This window comes from Neofelis nebulosa, chromosome 6, assembly GCF_028018385.1.
Source record: "Neofelis nebulosa isolate mNeoNeb1 chromosome 6, mNeoNeb1.pri, whole genome shotgun sequence".
In the NCBI taxonomy this organism is placed as follows: domain Eukaryota; kingdom Metazoa; phylum Chordata; class Mammalia; order Carnivora; family Felidae; genus Neofelis; species Neofelis nebulosa.
In genome coordinates this window covers 152,974,375-152,994,327 of record NC_080787.1, presented here as the reverse complement: position 1 = coordinate 152,994,327, position 19,953 = coordinate 152,974,375, and the positions used below count along the sequence as shown (strand labels likewise).

Sequence of the window (19,953 nt, the reverse complement as noted above, 5' to 3'; positions counted from 1 at the left end):
GTACAAGTGTGTGCGTGTGTGCACTCCACACGGAACCTGGCCACGTGATGGGGCGGGTGCCGGCCGGACACGTGGACGGCTGTGTGGGCGGCGAGGCAGGTGGCGCGGGGATGGGGGGTGCCGGGGGTGTCCCCGCTGTCCCCGTTCTCTGCACAGCCACCCGGCCTCCTCCTGCCTGTCTGTTCTTGACACACAAGCAAAACACGAAGCTAGGCTCTTGTCCGCCGCTCTCCGACCTAATTTCTTCCCGTTTGGTCCATTCCTGAGCGGCCCGTGTCCGCAAGCGAGACGCGCGCACACACAGACGCCCACAGCTTTCTGCCGCCACTTCCGAGGTGCCTCCCCAGCAGCACCAGGAACTCTTCCCAGAACCCCTCAGGCAGGAGTGTTGAGCCGGCCCAGGGGTTCAAGCCCACGGGAAATGCATGAACATTCTGCCTCCTGCTGCGCGGTGGCGGGGGGTGGCAGGCCGGAGGCACGATATGCCCGCACCCCCTCCCCCGTCACCGACCCCGTGGCACAGACCTGGTGGTGTGAAATAGCCTTCCCTCCCAGCTGAGGTTACAGCTCCAGAGGTGAGAAGTCCCGGGTGGGTCCTGGGGCCAAAGTCAAGGTGGGGGGGAGGACTGCGTTTGTGGGGCTTCGGGAACAGAGCCCTGCCTTTCCCGGCCCGGGGCCCCCGCGTTCCTGGGCCCCTGGCTCTTCCCCCATCCGCAGAGCCAGCCCCAGGGGGCTGAGGCCCGTGCGTTCCCCTCACCCACCCCCACCTCCACTTTTGACGACACTTGGCGACCTCAGTGCACGTGGATACTCGCGGATACTCTCCCTGTTTCAGGGTCAGCTGATTAGCACCTGACACACTCACGGGTCCTGGGGGCCAGGACACGACATCTTCTGAGGGCCCATTATCCTGTCCACCACATCACACAGAGCGAGAGTCCGTGTTGCCGTCTTCAGTGTGCGTGTTTGTCTGGGGGCGAAGGTAGGATGTCAAGAACGGTGACGTTTTGGAGGCTTTGGGGACGAGTCGGCCCGGCACGGTCTCCGGTGTGTGGATGAAGGCCCGAGACTCGGGGTCAGAGCCCGCAGCAAACAGCGTGGCCCCAGGCCCACGCCCTTCCCCCTTGCCCTCGGGTCCCCCCGTGGTGACGGAGAATGGCACACACGACGGGCTAGGTCACAGCTGGGCACCCGCACCTGAGAAACCCCAGTCCATAAGGGCGGCCGCCCTTGGCCCCCGGGAGGACACTGTCGCTGTCCTCCAGGCAAGCGTCCTTGAGAAAACCGTCCAGTGACGGCTCACACACGCACAGAGACACAAGACCCTTGGGGACTCACCTCCCAACGGTAGCGGCTCTGTGTCTGCTGTCCCCGAGTGTCACCCAAGGACTTGCAGTGGTCCTGCAGATCCCTTTCATGTGGCATATTGTGCATTTGTTCTCAGACTCAGCTGGTCCCTTGTCCTAAGGGACACCGACCCAGGCTGAGACCAAGAGGCTGAGGCCACGTGTCGTAAAGGAGCCTTAGGCCTGGCTCTTGGCTTGCCGAGGCTCGGCCCCGGCAGACTCCGACATTTCATCTGGCCTGTGACCTCCTAGGTGAAAGGAGCACACTTTGTTTGCAAAGGCGGATCCCAGAGTCCGAGGCCCACAGCAGGTGCGGGTGTGCCCCCTCCCCCGGGCAGTGTGCACGCGTCCCGCGTCCCCCCCGGCTGGGCTTGCTCAGACCACCCCCCCACCCCCGCCCCGGGAAGGCAATCCCCTCGCAGAGGGAGAAAGAAAACAGCAGTAAGATAGGCGGCAGGCTCCCAGCACGACTGCTGGGAAGGGAAGCCGAGTGGAGTGAGGGGGTTACTGCTCGAGTTAGGAAGGGGATTCACAGTGTAAATCCATCCTCAAGCTTCCCCGGCTCCTCTCAGCCACAGATGTTACCAGCCTTTCAAGGCACAGCTATGAACTGTGTAGTGTAGTTAATGCATTCCCTGTGCATGGCGATAATTCAGGATCTAAAATCAACAGCATTCATCCGTGACGTCTGTCCAATCCGGGTATATGTTTGTCACTTTACCGTGATGAGGAAAAAACAGCCAATAAGGGGCGCCTGGAGGGGCTCAGCCGGTTAAGCGTCCGACTTCGGCTCGGGTCACGACCTCATGGTTCAGGGGTTCGAGCCCCACGTCGGGCTCTGTGCTGACAGCTCACCTGAAGACCTTGAGAGCACAGACCGAGGTTTCCCGAAGAAGAGGGAATTCTCCTCAAGACTGCAACATGGAGACCCTGCCCGAGTCTCTGACCATCAGACTCCGACCGTGACATCACCTCTTACCTGAGTCTCCAGCCTGCTGGCTCGTTCTATGTACGTCAGGTTTGCTAGTCCCCACGATGGCGTGAGCCAGTTCCTTAAAATAAATGTCTCTCCCTCCCAATAGATAGATAGATAGATAGATGATAGATAGATTGATGACAGATAGATAGATAACAGAAGACAGGCGATAGAATAGATAGTAGGTTGATAGATGATAGATGATAGATGATAGAAGATAGGTAGATGATAAATAGAGATAGATGATAGATATAGATAAATGATAGATATATACATAGGAGATATAGATAAATGGTAGGTAAATAGATGACAGTTAGACATAGAGGGATACCTATGTAGCTAGAGATAGAAATATATCTCCTATTGTCTCTGTTTCCCGGAAAACTCTGATTCAGTAAGACTGTTTCCCTTGGAGAAAATGAAGAGGCAAACCTGGCTGTCACCTGGGCCTGATACAGTCACAGCAAGTCATATGCATGCCATCAAATCCGCAGCAGGGGCCCAGGCAGCTCCGTCATTGTAAAGGACCTCAGACCTGCTTTCATTGTAGCCATGTGTATCCAGTCATCTGGCTCAACTACTTCTTGCCAAACGTTGTAGGCAAGCGCACATGCAATGCTGGTGCCAAGTGCTTCTCGGCATCATCAGGGCCTGTCCAGCAAACAAAATCCTGCCCCCTCCTTCTCGTGCCAGCTCAGGCAAAACCTTCTCTGGACCCTGTCGCTACTCAGAGTCCCTACCACAGCGAGGAAGACGTTGCCAGGAATTCGGCTTGGGTGCGTCCTTCTACCCCTGCCTGGGACACCGCTGAGGGTATGTTCTCCCTTCCTGCCTTTCTTTTCAAAGTTATTTATTTATTTTTGAGAGAGAGAGAGAGAGAGCATGCGCACCTGAGCAGGGGAGGGGCAGAGAGGGAGAGAGCTCACGACTTGAGCGGAAACCAAGAGTCAGTGGGACGCTGAACCTGCTGAGCCCCCCAGGCGCCCCATGGGCTGTGTTCTTTCTGTTCTGAGCCCAGGACAGCACCTGGCAGAAAAAAGTATTTGCAAATGAACAAATAGATGAGGTATGGAGCTGGAAACCAATTTGACAGTAAATTTCATATATTAAAAAATAAAAATAATAATAATAATAATAAAATAAAATAAATTATTTAAAAAAAAAAAGATGAGGTATGGAGCTGCGGGGCATAGGACATTCTAAATAGGGCCTGGCGTCCTCAGGTGGGTTAGGTGGCCTCATTGAGGGCGGCGGGTGGATGACATTAGCTCATTTCTTCTTCCCAAAGCTTCGCTGCTTCGCCCAGCACAGGGCACCTGCCATCGGGGTGCTCGCAGTTGGCACAGACCGCCACCAGAGGGCGCAGGGCAGCTCCCTCCAGACCCAAATTTGGCTCTCCTCCTGGATCCCTGCACTCACCTGAACTCACTGCACAGCATTTCCTCGGGATGAAGCCGGGATCCTTTGATCCGAAGCCTCTCTCCCACCCCTCACGTCCCGACAGGTCACATGCATGGCGCCTGAGTCTGCACGGCCCTGGGCCACCGAGGTCACCTCCGGACACTGCAGCTCAGAGCTCTGTCCGAAGACGCAGCACCCCACCCCCCACCCCGCCCCGTGACCTTGGCCAGTACGACCTCCTCGGCGGTCTCCAGGCCCACCGCACCCGAACTTTATGCTGTGCTGCCGAGCGGCCACGAGCCCACATGGGGCTGTTAACACTTAAACTTGACATACAGTTCAGCTTCAGTTCTGTGGCCACAGTGGCCACGTTTCAAGTGTCCCACAGCCGCGTGAGGCTAGGGCTCCCGTGTTGGACAGCAGAGACTCTAGAACGTTCCCTCAATCGCAGACTATTTTAGTGTGCCGATCGGGAGTCTTAGTTACAGACAAGAGAATCCGCTCCAGCGGGTGTAAGCAGGAAGAGGCCTGGAAAGCTGCATGGCCAGAGACCGCGAAACCAGAGACAGTGTCCCCCCTGGGGGGTGGGGGGGAGAGGTGCTGGCAGAAATACCCTGCCCCCCGCCCGCGCACCTGCCCCTGCCCCTCCCCGGGCCCCCGCCCACGCACCCAGAACCTGCCCCTGCCCCCACCACCTGGCCCTCCCCCTGCCCCTGTCCCTGCCCCTCCCCCTGCCCCCACCCTGTCCCCCGCCCTCGCTCCCTGTCCTCCCCACCCCCGCACCTGCCCCCTGCCCCTGCCCTTGCCCCCACACCTACACCTACACCCGCACCCACACCCACTCCCCGTCCTCCCCGCACCCGCCACCTGCCGCCCAGCTTAGCCTGCCAGGGACCGCAGGCTGGATCGCCCCGGACAAAACTCCCTCTGTTCCGTGCCTCGCGAGGACCACGCCTTTCCACCTGGCTCCCAGACTTCCAGGTATCTGCAGCACAAGAAAGCCGATCCGTTACGCCGTCCACACTGCAGCCGGCGGCCACTGCAGATGCTACGGCCCTTCTCCCTGTGCTGGGAGCGGCAGTGACAGCAGACGCATGCCCGCCTCTCCGGCAGCGACCCTTTGTAAATGATGGGGGCGCAACGCGCCCCCCCACCCCCGCCCCGGAGAGAAAACCCAGACGGGCCTCAGCCCATCAGTTCCGCTGTGGGTGACCCTTCCCGTCCGGCCCGTCCAGGGCCATAGCCCAAAACTGAGGAGACACGCGGTGCCACCCACGGCCAACTACAGAAACGGGGGACCCCGGGGAGGGGCGGGGGGAGCAAACGGGTTATGGTAAAGCCCAGGAAGAAGTTGTGGGTAGTCACCGTTCAACCGTGTCCCCCTCCAGACAACTTCCTCAGCCCACGGAGGACCGTGGGAGCTCAGTCCAGTTAAGGTGGGGTCGCTGGATGGGCCCTCGTCCTGTAGGACTTTCCCTGGAGGAAGGGGGGGGTCCACGCCAGGCACCAAGGCCTCCACAGAAACCAAGCCTTCTCACTCCTTGGCTTTGGACCTCCAGCCTCCAGAAGTGAGACAGAGAAATCTCTGTTGCTTAAGCCCCCCGTGTGGCGGTTTGTCACCGCGGCCCGAGTGCACAGACACGGCCGCCGTAGCTGTCACAGCAGAAGCTGGTGGCAGCCCCAACCGCCTCCCCCAGGTCTGATTCCATGTACCTTTCCCCCCAAGCAGGGTGTGAGCTGCCTGGCACCTTCTGTCTCGTGTTCGCCTTGTTCTGCACCTGGGGGGCTGGGCCTTTGTCACCGGCGAGCAGGGGGCCACCTCCTCACCCCCACCCCCACCCCCAGGGTAGCAAGAGCCCCGGTGCCCTTGTTCACCAGCTGAGATCACTGGAAGGTGACGCCTGGGGTCTGTGGGTTATGCGAGGCATCTGACGGGTCAGCTGGAGCATTTGTGTCGCCTGGGGAAGCATCCTTCCGCAGAGCCCAAGGGCACAGAGAAAGGAAGGAAATGCTTTGCTGGTGAGTCCCCGGCCACCAAGGGAGGGAGTTCTGCTGGCTGCTGGCACCTACCTCCCACAATCTCCAGTCCAACAAGGGCAGAAAAGCCCCTCGCTGCAGGGCCGGTGTCGGCTGCCCAGGCCAGGACATCCCCCCCCACCCCGGTCCCCCGGTGCCGTGACCGTCCCTCAGTCGCCCACACCGCTATCCTAACAGGGCACCATCCGTAGGACCGCATGGCAGGACTCGAGAATCCTGGGTCACTGGCCGCTGGGTCTCCTTCCCTCCCATCCTGGTCAGCTCAGGCCCTAACAAAACACCTGACTGGGGCGGACACAAGGAGCCTTCGTTCCTCGTCGTTCAGGAGCCCAAAAAGTCTGAGGTCAGGGCGCCAGCACGTCCCTGTCTGGTGGGACCCACCTCCTGGCTCACAGAAGGTTCTAGTATCTTCCTTTAAGGGGCTCCACCTCCATGACCTCACCTCAACCTAATCCCCTCCAAAGGCCCCCCCCTCCAAATACCGTCACCTCAGGGGGGTAGGGCTTCAAAGTATGGACCTGAGGACACAAACCCTCAGCCCATCGTGCCCCTTGGCCGAGAGTTTCTGGGTCAGAAACTGTGCATTTTCAATGCATTTGGGCTGAGGGTCGCCCACGGGTGCGGCTGCTGGAGAAAACAGGGCGTGTATCCGTGACTGGCACTTACTGTGCCCTCCCTTCGCCCCCCTCCCCCAAGCAGGTCAGGGAGAACCACCCTGAGGCCACCAGGAGGTGCCAGGGGGCTGGGCCACCCCTCGCCCAACACACCTGCGCCAGACTGCCCACCGCCTCGCACAGCCTCCAGCTGTGAACGGGACAGACGGAGCCCCGGTCTGCTGTGCCCTGCCCCGTCACCTCATGGGACTCCCTCTGGCACTCAGCACGACCTGCCAGATCTATCCCCCCCGCCCCCCCTGCCCCACCTGCCTCTCCCACTGGTGTGCGAGCAGGGCAGAGTCCCCGATTGTGTTGACCTGAACCCCAGGCACAACACTGGACATCTCATGGATGTGGGCGATGCTGACAGCAAGAGAGTGGGGAACAGCACAGAGACGGGGCGGGGGGGGGGGGGCCCGTGAGGTCCGAGCCACGTCTCCCTTAGAAATACTGCCCTTCCTCCTCCTCCTCCCCACCTGCCCCAAAAGTCCCTGGGAAGCGATTTCAACACATAGTACCCGGGCTGCATGAAAGCAGACGCACTCGTGCACTTTGGCATCTGGAAGTCAGGGGTTCGAATTCGAGCCTGGGCCTTTCTGACGGGCGTGAGGACCCACCGGGGGTCCTTCCCTCGGGGAGACCTCACAGAAGCGCAGGGGCCTCCCGCACCCCGCGTGCAAGGCCACGGGACCCAGGAGGTGTCCTGTTCCCTTGGCAGAAACATCCAGAGCAACTTACTGCCACCACAGGCAATGTCCCCTTAAGGTTAATCATTCAGCGGCACTAGAGTTTGGCCAGGGAATCCGGTAAAACCGCATCTTCTTATGTGTAGCACGAGGCCAGGGATACGGGATGAGGATAAGCCAAATATTAGCTTTCAGATATGCTGCCTAGGACGGCCTTCCAGACCTGAGCGGTGTGGCCCACGTGGAAGTTGCTCTGAGGTCAAGCAAACACACCTAACCGTGGTGAGCGGCGAACTTCGACCCACTTTGTGGAAGATTCCTACAGAACTGAGCTGAGCTCGCTCTGTGTTTTCACGTCCCTGACTCATCCGTGTGACGGTACGACCCTCCCGGGGAGTTCAGGTCAGATGTGCCTCGGTTCACCTGGCGATTTTCACCTCCGGCACTGAGATCACATTTAGGGAAAAAAAGGAAAAAGAGAAAAGACAGTGTGTCTGCTGAAGTCCAGACAAAGCCCTTGAAATTCAAGTTCCCCACCGCCAGCTCCAGGCGGACAAGAGGCACCATCGTGGAAAGCTCGTGGAGCTTGCTGGGGGCCATGCAGGGAAAACAAGAGGCGACCCTGGGCCATGACCAGGAGGAAACGTTCACGGCACATCAGAGGCGAGAATCCGCCGTGTGTCTTGGGGAAACGAGCCACCGACCACGGGTGGAACACAGCAAGGAAGGGCCACACTGTGGATCTTGATACAGACAATTCATATTCATGACAATATGCTCAGCCAGTATTATGTACTCAGAATAGACACAAAATCTTCCACTGCCGGAACGTCATTTTTTTTAATGTTTATTTTTGAGAGAGAGAGAGAGAGAGAGAGAGCGGGGGAGGGACAGAGAGAGAGGGAGACACAGAATCCAAAGCGGGCTCCAGGCTCTGAGTTGTCAGCACAGGGCCCGACGCGGGGCTCGAGCCCACAAATCGTGAGATCACGACCTGAGCCGAAGTCGGAAACCCAACCGACTGAGCCACCCAAAGCACCCCATGGAACATCATTTAGCTTAAAAACGGTAACACCTAATGGGCTGATCTAAAACACATTATGCAACTGTAGTATGAAACAACATAGAAAATACAGAACAGAATTTCAAATGTGGAAACAAACGTTGCCAATTCGTGGCCTGAAAAATAAAGCCAGGGAGAGGGTGTTTTTGAGTCCTGAGTGTGGCTAGAGGTGAACAAGCTGATGTGTGTCACAACAGACGGTGCTCTAGCTATGTTAGCTGCGAACTGGGACTTACTGGAATTTTAAACCCCATCCTGATGTTCCTCTTAGGGCTTTGTGTGTTACATTGTGTGATACATTGTGAAAATATTGTATTCAGTCTTCTGAAGCACACACTAGGAAGAAAGTCACAGAGTTTTTAAATTGTGCAAATACCATGAAGCATCATCAGTTTCAAAGACCCTGGAAAGAAACAAAGGACAAGGAACAGAATGATGTCTGCCAGTGCTTGTTGGCTGAGTCACGAAAGAGTCCTTTACCTGCAGTCCAAGAATTTCTCGAGGGACGGACCCCTGGGCATCTGAGTCGGTTGGGCATCTGACTCTTGATTTCGGCTCAGGTCATGATCCCAGGGTCGTGGGATCGAGCCTTGCATCCAGCTCCATGCTGAGCATAGAACCTGCTTAAGATTCTCTCGCCAAATACTCAATAATCAAAGACAACAAATGGAGTGGGATTTATGTTTTCTCATTAATATCAGTGTGCATGGAAGAGCTCAACGTGAAGCTTAACAACACCATTTAAGAGCTTTTCGGGGGCAACTGGCTGGCTCAGTCGGCAGAGCGGGTGGCTCTTGATCTCGGGGTAGTGAGTTCGGGTCTGACATCGGGGGTCTCAGGGTAGTGAGTTCGGGTCCGACGTCGGGTGTAGAGACTGCTGAAAAGTAAAATCTTTGAGGGGAAAAAAGGGGGAAAAGAGCTTATTGGTGACCTTGCTAGGCAGGCAGGGAAATGTATTTGCAATCCAAATCTTTGGAACACAAATCCATATGCTGATTTTACGAATTTTTCTAACATGAAAAAATAGGTAAAACGTGTTAACAGGAATTTACAGCAATTATATGAATTAACTGCAAACACTACCCTTTGAACTCAGTGCTAACACAACTGAGCTGAAGCGGGAGGAGGCCGGTTCACCTACACTGAGCTGATGTATTTTGCAACTGATATGCTTTTGCTTCAAAGTAAATTCTCCTAAAAAAGATTCACCAGTATTGCCAGCGCGAACCCAAACGTTAAAGGAAAATGATTTTAGGGGTTACTCGATTCAGTTTTGGAAACTTTTTGCCATATGCCTGAAATAACTTGGTTACGTAAATATAATTTTTAAACGATGAATTCTATGAAATGTAAATACAGATCAAATATTGCTAATGAAGAGGCACCCAGGGGGCTCAGTCGGTTGAGCGTCCGGCTTCGGCTCAGGTCACGATCTCACGGTTTGTGAGTTTGAGCCCCGCGTCGGGCTCTGTGCCGACAGCTCGGAGCTTTGCACCTGCTTCTGATTCTGTGTCTCCCTCTCTCTCTGCCCCTCCCCTGCTCACACTCTGTGTCTCTCTCTCTCAAAAATAAACATTTAAAAAAAATGTATTAAATATTGCTAATGAAAATTTAGCATCTGGGGAGCGCCCGGCTGGCTTCGTCAGAGGAGTGCGTGGCTATTGATCTCAGGCTCTTGAGTTCAAGCCCCACATTGGGTATAGAGATTACTAAAAAAATTAAAAAAAGAAAACTTACCATCTGAATTGAAATGAATCATAAGTGTAAAATACTCACCAGATTTTGAGGACTTCATATGAAAATAAAGTACTTCAATAATAATTTTATACTGATTACACATTGAAATCATATTTTGGATATTCGGCCGGACTATATCACTAAAATTAACCCCACCTATTTCCTTTACAGCTTGAATGTAGTCACTAAAAACTTCAAGTCCTGCGTGTGGCTCTGGTGATATTTCGAGTTCCTTTTTCCTCACGCCAGGGTCTCGTGGGAGAGGGATTCCATTGCCGGCTGTTCTATTGCATGTCGCACCTGCTAGACATGTTTGATTACTTCCTGAGAGTGTCCCTGGATTACATGCCTTAATCCTTGCATTCCCAGGCTTGATGGGATTCAGGTTCCAGATGTGGGTGGACCCTTCACCAGCTGTTTACTTGAAGCATCACACCGGGAGGCAGAAAGTTACAGTCCTTCTGATGGTGACGCTAAGTGGAATCTCCTGGATCCCTCCTTGTAAATTTACATTTCCCCTTTCACACAGCGAACAATCCCTGGGAAGATCTGGCTCCCATTTATTTACCAAATGACTAGAGTTCTGTGCTGCCTTCTGTCTGAATCCGTCACTGCAGTCGGGATTGCAAACTGGTGTTCTTTTCGTTCCACCACTCTTCCATATCTATTAGCCGAACTCCTTCTGAGGACAAGAGCTCTCCTCCGTCACTAGGGCTGTCTGAAGTAGTTCATATGGGTAAACGCTTCTTTCCCTTTAGTTACCGGAAGAGTTGGCGCACGAATTATGGCAAAGGAGTTTCAGGTTTTTATTTTGTTGGCTTTTCTTTCTGTGCCTTTTTTTTTTTTTTCCAACTTTTTTTTTTTTATTTATTTTTGGGACAGAGAGAGACAGAGCATGAACGGGGGAGGGGCAGAGAGAGAGGGAGACACAGAATCGGAAACAGGCTCCAGGCTCCGAGCCATCGGCCCAGAGCCTGACGCGGGGCTCGAACTCACGGACCGCGAGATCGTGACCTGGCTGAAGTCGAACACTTAACCGACTGCACCACCCAGGCGCCCCTCTGTGCCTTTTTTAAGGTTTTTGTTTGTTGCTAAGTTTTTTAAAATAACTTTACCGGGATGCAACTCACATATGCAATGTCTGCCTTTAAAGTGTACAATTCAGTGGTTTTTAGCACATTCACAGAGTTATCCCACCATCTGTACGACCAATATTGGACGGTTTCCACCCGGAAGAAGAGTGCATGGCCCTGCCCCAAGCCTCGCAGCCCCAGGCGGCCGCTAGTCTGTTTCCTGTCTCCCTGGATGAGCCCACTCTGTGCACATCATATACGTGGCCTCATACTGCGTGCGGTCCGGGTGCCTGGCTCCTTCATAAGCACTGTGCTTGCTAGATCTATCCACGTCGTAGCGCGTGTCAGGACTTCGTTTCGTTTTATTGCTGAGTAATATTCCATCGCATGGCTAGTCCACAGTTTATTTATCTGTTCCTCAGTTGACCCAATATTTGGGTTGATTTCACTCTTCGGCTGTTATTTACAATGCTGCTATGAGCATTTGGACACAAGTGCTGTGTGGACATATGTTTTCAGTTCTCTTGGGTGTGTATCTGGGGGTGGGGTGGCTGAGTCATGTGGCAACCCCGTGTTTCACCCCGGGAAGATGGCCAGGCTGTTTTCCAAAGCAGTCAAGCCACTTTGCACTCCTAGCGGCCGCGAGTGGGGGTTCCCGTCCCTCTACATCCTGCCCGACACCTGTTGTGTTCCACTCTCTTGACTGTGGCCTTTCTGGAGAGTGTGAAGGGGGGGGTCTCATGGTGGTTTTATCATTTCCCTGATGGCTAATAAGTTTCGTGAGCTTATTGGCCATTTGTGTGTCTTCTTTGGAGAAACCTCTATTCGGTCCTTTGCTTGTTACTTAATTGGGCTGTCTTTGTATTACAAGGTTGTAAGTTATTCTTTAAATAGTTCTTTATGGGGCACCTGGGTGGCTCAGTCGGTTAAGCGGCCGACTTCGGCTTGTGTCATGATCTCGCGGTCCGTGAGTTTGAGCCCCGCGTCGGGCTCTGTGCTGACGGCTCAGATCCTGGCGCCTGTTTCAGATTCTGTGTCTCCCTCTCTCTCTCTGACCCTCCCCCGTTCATGCTCTGTCTCTCTCTGTCTCAAAAATAAATAAAGGTTAAAAAAAAAATTAAAAAAAAATAGTTCCTTATCAGATATATGACTTGCAACAAATTTCTCCCATTCTGTGGTCTTCCTTTACATCCTTTGGTTTTCCCTTAAGGGTCCTGCAGTCAGGCTTTGTTCTTTCTGATACTCAGATTATCCTGGGTTTAGTCACTGGGAGGCCCTCCCCACAGCTTCCTTTTCTACCAACACAAAAGGTAGAGTCTCGGCCAGCTTCGGAGCAGACCAGGGGGCTTTGCAGGCTGCTGCCGTCACCACCCAAGAGCTCATCCCGTGGCCGCTCCGTCCTGCTGCACAGAGAAGAAGGACTGTCTGCAGTCAGCCACGTGAGCTACCCCTTCTGTGGATGTGGCTGTAGCCGGGGCCCAGGGCCCCAAACACACCAGGTCCGCCCACTCGCTGCTGGCAAAACCCAAAGGCAGGGAAAGGAGTGATGGAGAAACAGGAAAGGGCCTGATTTCAGGGAGGCCAGCTCCGGGAAGACGGCGGACTGGCGTCTCAAGGACTGTCTCCAAAGTGCCGAAAATACTTGCAGGTGTATTCGAGGAGAACGTGGGGCACAGGTGGGTCTGTGCAGGTGGGCAGTGAAGGCCAAAGGCAGCTTGTCTCCCAGTGATCCCGGCTGGTCCTGCTGGCTCAGCTCCGTCCTGATGCTCGAAGGGGTAGTTTCGGTTCCACCAGGAGATGCTTTGCCCTCAAGGGCCCTCTGGCTGAGCCAAGAGACCAGCTGGAAGGAAGAAGCGACAGGGAAGCGTGAGGTCAAAGGGGAGGCAGCCTCAGTCCTTTTTCCCAGAGCAACTTGTCCCCACAGGGTGTTTTCACCACACTCAGAGCCAAACCATTGTATGAGAGAAGTTGAGATCCACCCCCCCACCTTTCTCCAACATTTACAGCCCCTCACTGATTAGAAAACGGAGCAGCAGCAGACGGGGGCTCGCAGGTAGGCACAGAAACTCAACTGCATATCTGGTGCGATATTGGCTCCATGTATAGATTAAAAACCGAGGCCTAGGCAGTTTTAAAAACTTTCCAAATGCAGGCAGCTAAATAAAAAGTGGCAGGATTTGTTCACCTGACTGGCAGGTCTGGTTTCTTCCATCGGCACACCCTGGCGGCCGGGCACGGGGCCTGGAGCCCCTAGACCGCCAGTCCCACGAGATGCTCCTTCCAAAGGGCTCTCTGGTTAAGGACATTTGGTAACTGCTCCATGGATTAACTTTTACGCCATCACAGTTCACATGAGCTTCATAAAGGCTCTCAAAAGAGCTGCAGAAAAAAATTAACCTTGTCGGATTCACACGTTTCCTAAATGCCTTTGGCCCAGGAAACCCTGCCCTCCATTGGCCCAGGACCCCCTGCCCTCCACTGGCTTCATTTTTCCCCTGAAGCCCCTAAGAACACCATGGTAGGAGAAAGCTGTCTATACTCACAAAGCGTGTCGGCCTCTTCTTCCCTGTGACCAGCAGTGGGCGATCCGTGGGTGACAGTTTGGCATCCTGTGATTACCCAGTTCCCTCTCGCCTTGCAGGGGTTGGGTTTAGTGTCTAGTGTTTAGTGAGGGTTGTGGCTCCAATTTCAGTATAGAATGCAAACTAGTGATGCCTCTATTTCCTTTATCCTTTATGTCTTTATCCTTTATCATAAATGATATCCTTTACCGTTTATGCCTAGGAAACTCCTGAACTGCCAAGCAAAATGAAGATTTCTTGCCCGTGAAGCCATTTCTTTGTGACTTCTGGAGGAACAGTACTGATGGGGCTTTGGGGTGATGGTGGGGTCCGGAGCCGACGGCCAAGGAAGAATTCTTGAAGATGTCTTTGCTGCAAAAAGGTGATTTTGTTAAAGCACAGGGACAGGACCCGTGGGCAGAAAGAGCTGCACTGGGGTTGTGGTGAGTGACTCATGATATACCCTCAAGTTGGGAGGGGGTTAGGGACAGAGCAAGTCTCGAAGGCATTTTGGAAGCAAGGTTTCCAGGACCTTGAAAACACCATTTATTACCGTTTAGTAAAACCTCAGTCATGAGACCCTTCAGATGTATACCAGGGGCCATAAGCTTGGATTATGATTGCCGGCATGTATCCTGGGGGAGTTGAGATAAAGGAGGTTTCCAAAATGAGTTTTTATATGTTAGTTAAAGTAGACTCATGGGATCCTGGGGGTCAGGCTAAGGTTAAGCCAAGATTCCCTTTTGCCCCCCAGCAAAGTTATCAACGAGCCAGCTGAGCTCCTAGAGGAAGGTCACTCTGCCTGTTTCAAGGACTTGTAGCTGGGCTGTAGGCAGTAAGGGAATTTAATTTTTCATTTGCCTTTCTTTCCCACACCACCATGGCCAGCAGTTAAACCCCCTTACATCTTGGTGAGGGTGATATTAGGGCTTCAGGAAATGGAGTCTGTAGGTTTCTGTGGATAATATTGCCTCGTTTTAAAAAAAAACATTTTTTTTAACGTTTATTCATTTTTGAGAGACAGAGAGGGACAGAGCATGAGCGGGGAAGGGGCAAAGAGAGGGAGACACAGAATCTGAAGCAGGCTCCAGGCTCTGAGCTGTCAGCACAGAGCCCGACACGGGGCTCGAACCCACGAACTGCGAGATCATGACCTGAGCCTAAGCTGGACCCTCAACCAACCGAGCCCCCCAGGCGCCCCTAGATTGCCTCTTTCTTGCAGTTTACTAAGTTCTCCGTAAACTGAAGGAGCCCCCTGTCCTGTATGACGATGATCTCCATCAGTCAAACATTTGCTTTCTTTCCTTTCCCCTGCTCTTGGGCAGCCAGGAGAGTCCAAGGAACATCACACATACATCCCACCTGAGGCGCTGGGTGCTGTTAGTCTGTCCTCTGTCCTCAGCTTGCCCCACTCTCCCTCATCAGTATGAGAACAGTGACCCAGGAGAAAAGTGCGTGGGGGCAGGGGCTGCTGATCTCAAAGCATTCAAGCCTTGGGGGCAGCACAATGGATGGATTACAGGTAGGACCTGAAGAGCTAAGGAGGCAAGAAAGTACACATCCATATTCCAGACGGTGCACTGGCCTCTGAGTGTCCCCGGTTCTCACTGAACTCCCGAGTTTCTTGGCTTACTCATTTACTGCATTCTTTAAATTACTAAAGCAATCAAACTAATGTGTGTTACGTAGCTGGAATCCATGTAAGGCAGGTGTTGGGCTGCAATAGATGGGCAGCAGGACGTAACAACACATCTATGTTTTGAATGTGTGTGTGTGTGTGTGTGTTTTAAGTTTATTTAGAGAGGGGCGCCTGGGTGGCTCAGTCGGTTAAGCGTCCGACTTCGGCTCAGGTTGCCTTCCCTTATCTTGAGGGGCCCCCCCACCAACAGTCCTGAGGGATGAGAGAAAATCCCAAGCAGGCTCTGTGCTGTCAGCGCAGAACCCACCATGGGGCTCGATCCCATGAACTGAGACCGTGACCTGAGCCGAAATCAAGAGTCAGGGGTCTGACCGACTGAGCCACCCAGGAGCCCGGTCACACATCTATGTTTATAAAACACGTACTCACCCCCCAAGTACTCCTCGGAAATTGCCTCTTGTCATCACAATAGCTGTCCCCGATGGACAACATGGTCCTCATTATCCCCATTTCCAGAAGAAAACCTGTGTAATTAAGTGTGTTAGTTCATAAGCAGGACGACCGTGTCCTCTTTTCCTTTTTTTTTTTTTTTTTCATTATTTTGGTAAGTGAAAAAAACATGGCAAGTTTACTGCCATAGAGAAGATTGCTTGTACTGTGTGAGGCATCACAGACCTGCCTGCCAGGAAACCCTCCACAGGACGCCCACTGAGGACCCCCCTACCCACACAGGCACCGCCCTGGATACGGTGTATATGGACTGCCTACACAACACCGGCCCACACGGGTGCGGGGTAACTAAGGGCCAGCTTCCCCCCTCCTCTGACTTCAATCTGTCTGAGCTCACAGTTTCTGTTCCTCATAGTCAACAGGGAAGCCCTGTGTGTGACCGTCATTTCTGGACTTTGAGAACTCTGGGCATATGAGGTTCTGGCTCGATGCTAGGCCTTTGCAGCCTCTTCCGGAAACCTGGGACTCAAGCCAGCGATGTTTGCATTTTTACCTTTCCATACTCTGTCCATGTAGGGACCGGGTGAGGTTTCTAGGACTTTCTAGAATTTCAGGAAATAATGTAGCTGGGTCTCTTGCCTCCTGCTGTGTTCTCTTATACATTAGACCATATTACCTGCTCCATACTTGAAGTAGGAAAGATACGTATTTACATGGAAGAAGTCCTAATTGTGGCAACATGAAATAAAGAAAGCACGGCTCTTAGAGAAAGAGAGCCAGATTCAGATCTCGGGGAAGCTGCTGCTTAGCAGAGCGTTATTCCTTTTATATACTCCTTTAATTAAATCCTCTAGCTCCTACCTTCCACGCAGTGGGAACTTAACAGAAGCCTCGAAGATCCAAGTGTGGCCCAACTGTGGCAAGCAGAATGTTCAGAAGCTGGCCTGGCGGTGACACCAGGAACTGGGGACAGGAGCCCTCGGTCGTGTTTCTCCACGCGCTGTCACTGACCAGCTTTCAGAGGCTCCCCTCCAGATCTCCTGAAGCTCTAAGCTTGCAGGGTCTAGGAATCTGCAGAGGATTCTTCTGATCCACCGCTCCTGAGGAAAAGAAAATACTAGGAGATAAGACTGAGCCATTGTGAGAGCCAGGAGCCTCTTCTCACACTGGGTATTGGGGAGGGACCCTTCCCACGAACCCTGCAGAAGCACCTCGGTTTTATTCAAGAAGCCATTCAGTTTCTTTACGCTGCTCCCACCCCTCTGGGTTGTAAGAACTAACGTAGGAAAAGTGCCTAGCGGTTAACACACGGTAGCGAGCATTAAAAAACAAAACTCAAGAGGTAAAATTTAAAGATCTACTTGGCTTTATTAAGTGATTCGTGAATTGGGCAGCATTCCATCCGGCCAGGAGAGACGTGCTCCAAGGAGTTGTCCAAAATGGGGCACCTGGGTGGCTCAGTCGGTTAAGCATCCGACTTCAGCTCGGGTCACGATCTCGCGGTCCGTGAGTTCGAGCCCCGCGTCGGGCTCTGGGCTGATGTCTCAGAGCCTGGAGCCTGCTTCCGGTTCTGTGTCTCCCTCTCTCTCTGCCCCTCCCCCGTTCATGCTCTGTCTCTCTCTGTCTCAAAAATAAATAAACGTCAAAATGGAAGGTGCCGGAGTCCAGCCCCAGCAGGTCCAGGGGATCCCGAAGGATGAACGGCGTCGGCAAAAATAACAAATGCACACAGACGACAGCGTGTTAGACAGGCCGCTTTATTGTGGCAAGCGTGGCATTACGTGCATTATCTCTTGTGGCGTGCATCATCTATGTTTCTTGGCTTTACCTAATTCTAAAAATGCTCCTTTGTGTCATCACCCATTAAGGAACCTCATGGTTATTTCTTTGTAACATTCCCTCCTCCCCTTTGCGTATTAATTTCTTCATACTACTTTCGTTATGTATCTACATTTACTTATAGTTCATAAAGCGTTTGCTCTGCTATCTTCATGAAAGGCCATCCAGCTCTCAACACCTCAAGTGGAACATTGACAGGGACAGGACTTCTTAATTGTTCAACTGTTCCTTCGAACAATTTGCGGTACAAGGAACAAAAGTATTCGCTTTGGTCTGGGGTGCCGGGAAAGAGCCAAGAGGGCCCTGGGAACCCACGCCTTATGCGCTCCCAGAGAGACAATGTATACCTGGGAACTAATGGACCATTCTGTACCTTAACCCACCAGGTCCAGTTACCATCTGGAATGCCTCCTGGGGGCCGAGTGGGCCTAGGGGTTGGAGTAACTTGTATCCATAGATACATTCCTTTGTGGCCGGAGTGGGGCTCTCGAACCCATTTGCCCCTCTCCCTGGCTGGGAAACATATGGGGCTATCTTTCCTTTAGGGGACGGGCAAGCGGGGATGGCACCGGCTAGATAAAAGGTTGCTTTTTTGTACTGGGGGTCATCCCCAGAAAATATCCCCGAGTTTGCCCCATGGGTTTATTTTGAATCATCAATGCCAGTTGGACCATGGGGATGGCCGTGATGAGTAACAGGAGGGATACCAGTAGCTGCCCATTCGGAGGGTCGCCGTGCGTTGCCCTTCCGCCAACCACCCGGGCTGTGCCATCAGGAAGGCTGGACGGATCGGCTCCCGGCAGGAACGTTTTTATAGAACAGAGGGAAGCAAGAAGTTATTTGCAAAAGAAAAGATGCTTTCAGGCAAGGTCACCTTGGGAAGGGCAAGGGGTCTTATCACGCACATTAGGTCATCTCCTTTGGGGGCAGGGGTGGACTGGAAAGGGCCCAGGTAACCCATTACCTCACTGATACTGGCCAGAAAATTCCAGATTGACTGGCTTCAAATTCCACTCCCGGAAAGTTTGAAACTGCAATTAAGTCTTGGTTTGCAGGACTGGAGGCAAGTGACTCCACCTTGGGCCTGCGGTTTTCTTTTTAGCGCTAATAATCCTAGCACTATTAATAATCAACCCTCTTGTTTTTTCTCAGCTCATTCATTTATTCCTTCACCTTGAACTACCAGCTGAACATAACCGACCTTCCTGTGTTATTCTGGGATGGCAGTGCTGCCTATTCAGACAACTTTCAAACAAGATCAAGGTCAGGTGTGACCCACGGAGATCCTGAACAGAAAATGAATCTGATTCAAAGGCCTGCTATTTTACTTCTCAAAGGCATTTCTTTAATGCCATTTAAAAAGAAATTTGTTGTTTTTTTTTTTTTGAGAGAGAGAGAGCCGAGAAGGGGCAGAGAGAGAGAGAAGGAGAAAGATTCCCAAGCAGGCTCTGCACTGTCAGCACAGAAATCAAGAGTCGGAGGTTCCCCGACTGAGCCACCCAGCGCCCCTGATGTTTATTTTCGATAGCGTATGTTTCCTGTACAAATTTCAATAGGAATAAAAAAAAGTATACGGTGAAAAGGCAGTTTCTCTCCAGCCCTCTGCACTTGGACATCTTCTGAGGCAGTCCCTGCTAACACGTCCCTTTCAACTTTGGAAACAAACTTACAGATTTTCTCTGTCCCCATGCACAAATGAGTAGTAGCACACGTTACACACGATTCTGCCCCTTGATTTTTCTTACACGTTTTAGAGCTCTTTCCATACCGGCACACACAGAGCACCCTTCCCCTTCCGAGCTGCTTACATGATTCAGTGGAATGGATGCAGCGTGATCTAACTCTCCCTGTGGGTGGACATATTAAAAATAATGCGGTGCATGTGAAATTGCACCAGCTTGCCTGTCGGGGGTGGGGGGACCGCTGGAGAAGGGCGGGCTGGGCCAAAGGGCGTGTCCATAGCCAACGTCAATCCACGCCACCAACCGCCCACAGCAGTGTTGACATCCAGTTTAGGCTCCTACCAGGGACTGCCTGCCGCCCGTCCCCTACACCTTCACCAAAAGGCATGGTGCGCTCAGTCGGTTAAGCAACCCATTCCGCCTCAGGTCGTGTTCTCGGGTCCTTGAGTTCTAGCCTCGCGTCAGGCTCTCGGCCGCTCTCTGCGCAGGCAGCACAGAGCCTGCTTTGGATCATCTGTCTCCCTCTCTCTCTGCCCTTCCCCCCATCTCAAACATCAGCAAATAAAAAAGCGGGGGAGGGGGGACAATTAAAAAAGAGACCCGAACGACCGAACCCTCCTGTCCCGCCTCCCCGACAGGGCGTACCCAGAGCGCACCCGGGCCGCCCACGCGGGCACTCCGGGCGCACCCCGGCCCGGCCAAGGTGCCCTTGCGGGTACGGCGACACAGACCCTCGGGCTGCCCCCACCGACCGCTACCTCCGCGCCAGGGGACTGCGGCGGCCGGGGCTGAGCCAGCGCCAGCCAA

At 53.3% G+C, this 19,953-nt stretch overlaps 1 long non-coding RNA gene across 1 annotated transcript; it reads right to left on the bottom strand.

The window, feature by feature from the left end:
• Positions 1-12,106: 12,106 nt before the first annotated feature.
• Positions 12,107-16,724, bottom strand: LOC131515170 (uncharacterized). The gene is made up of 3 exons (XR_009263489.1): positions 16,487-16,724; positions 15,605-15,699; positions 12,107-13,908 (listed from the first exon to the last, which is right to left on the bottom strand). It is a non-coding gene; the product is annotated as an uncharacterized LOC131515170 (long non-coding RNA).
• Positions 16,725-19,953: the final 3,229 nt, after the last annotated feature.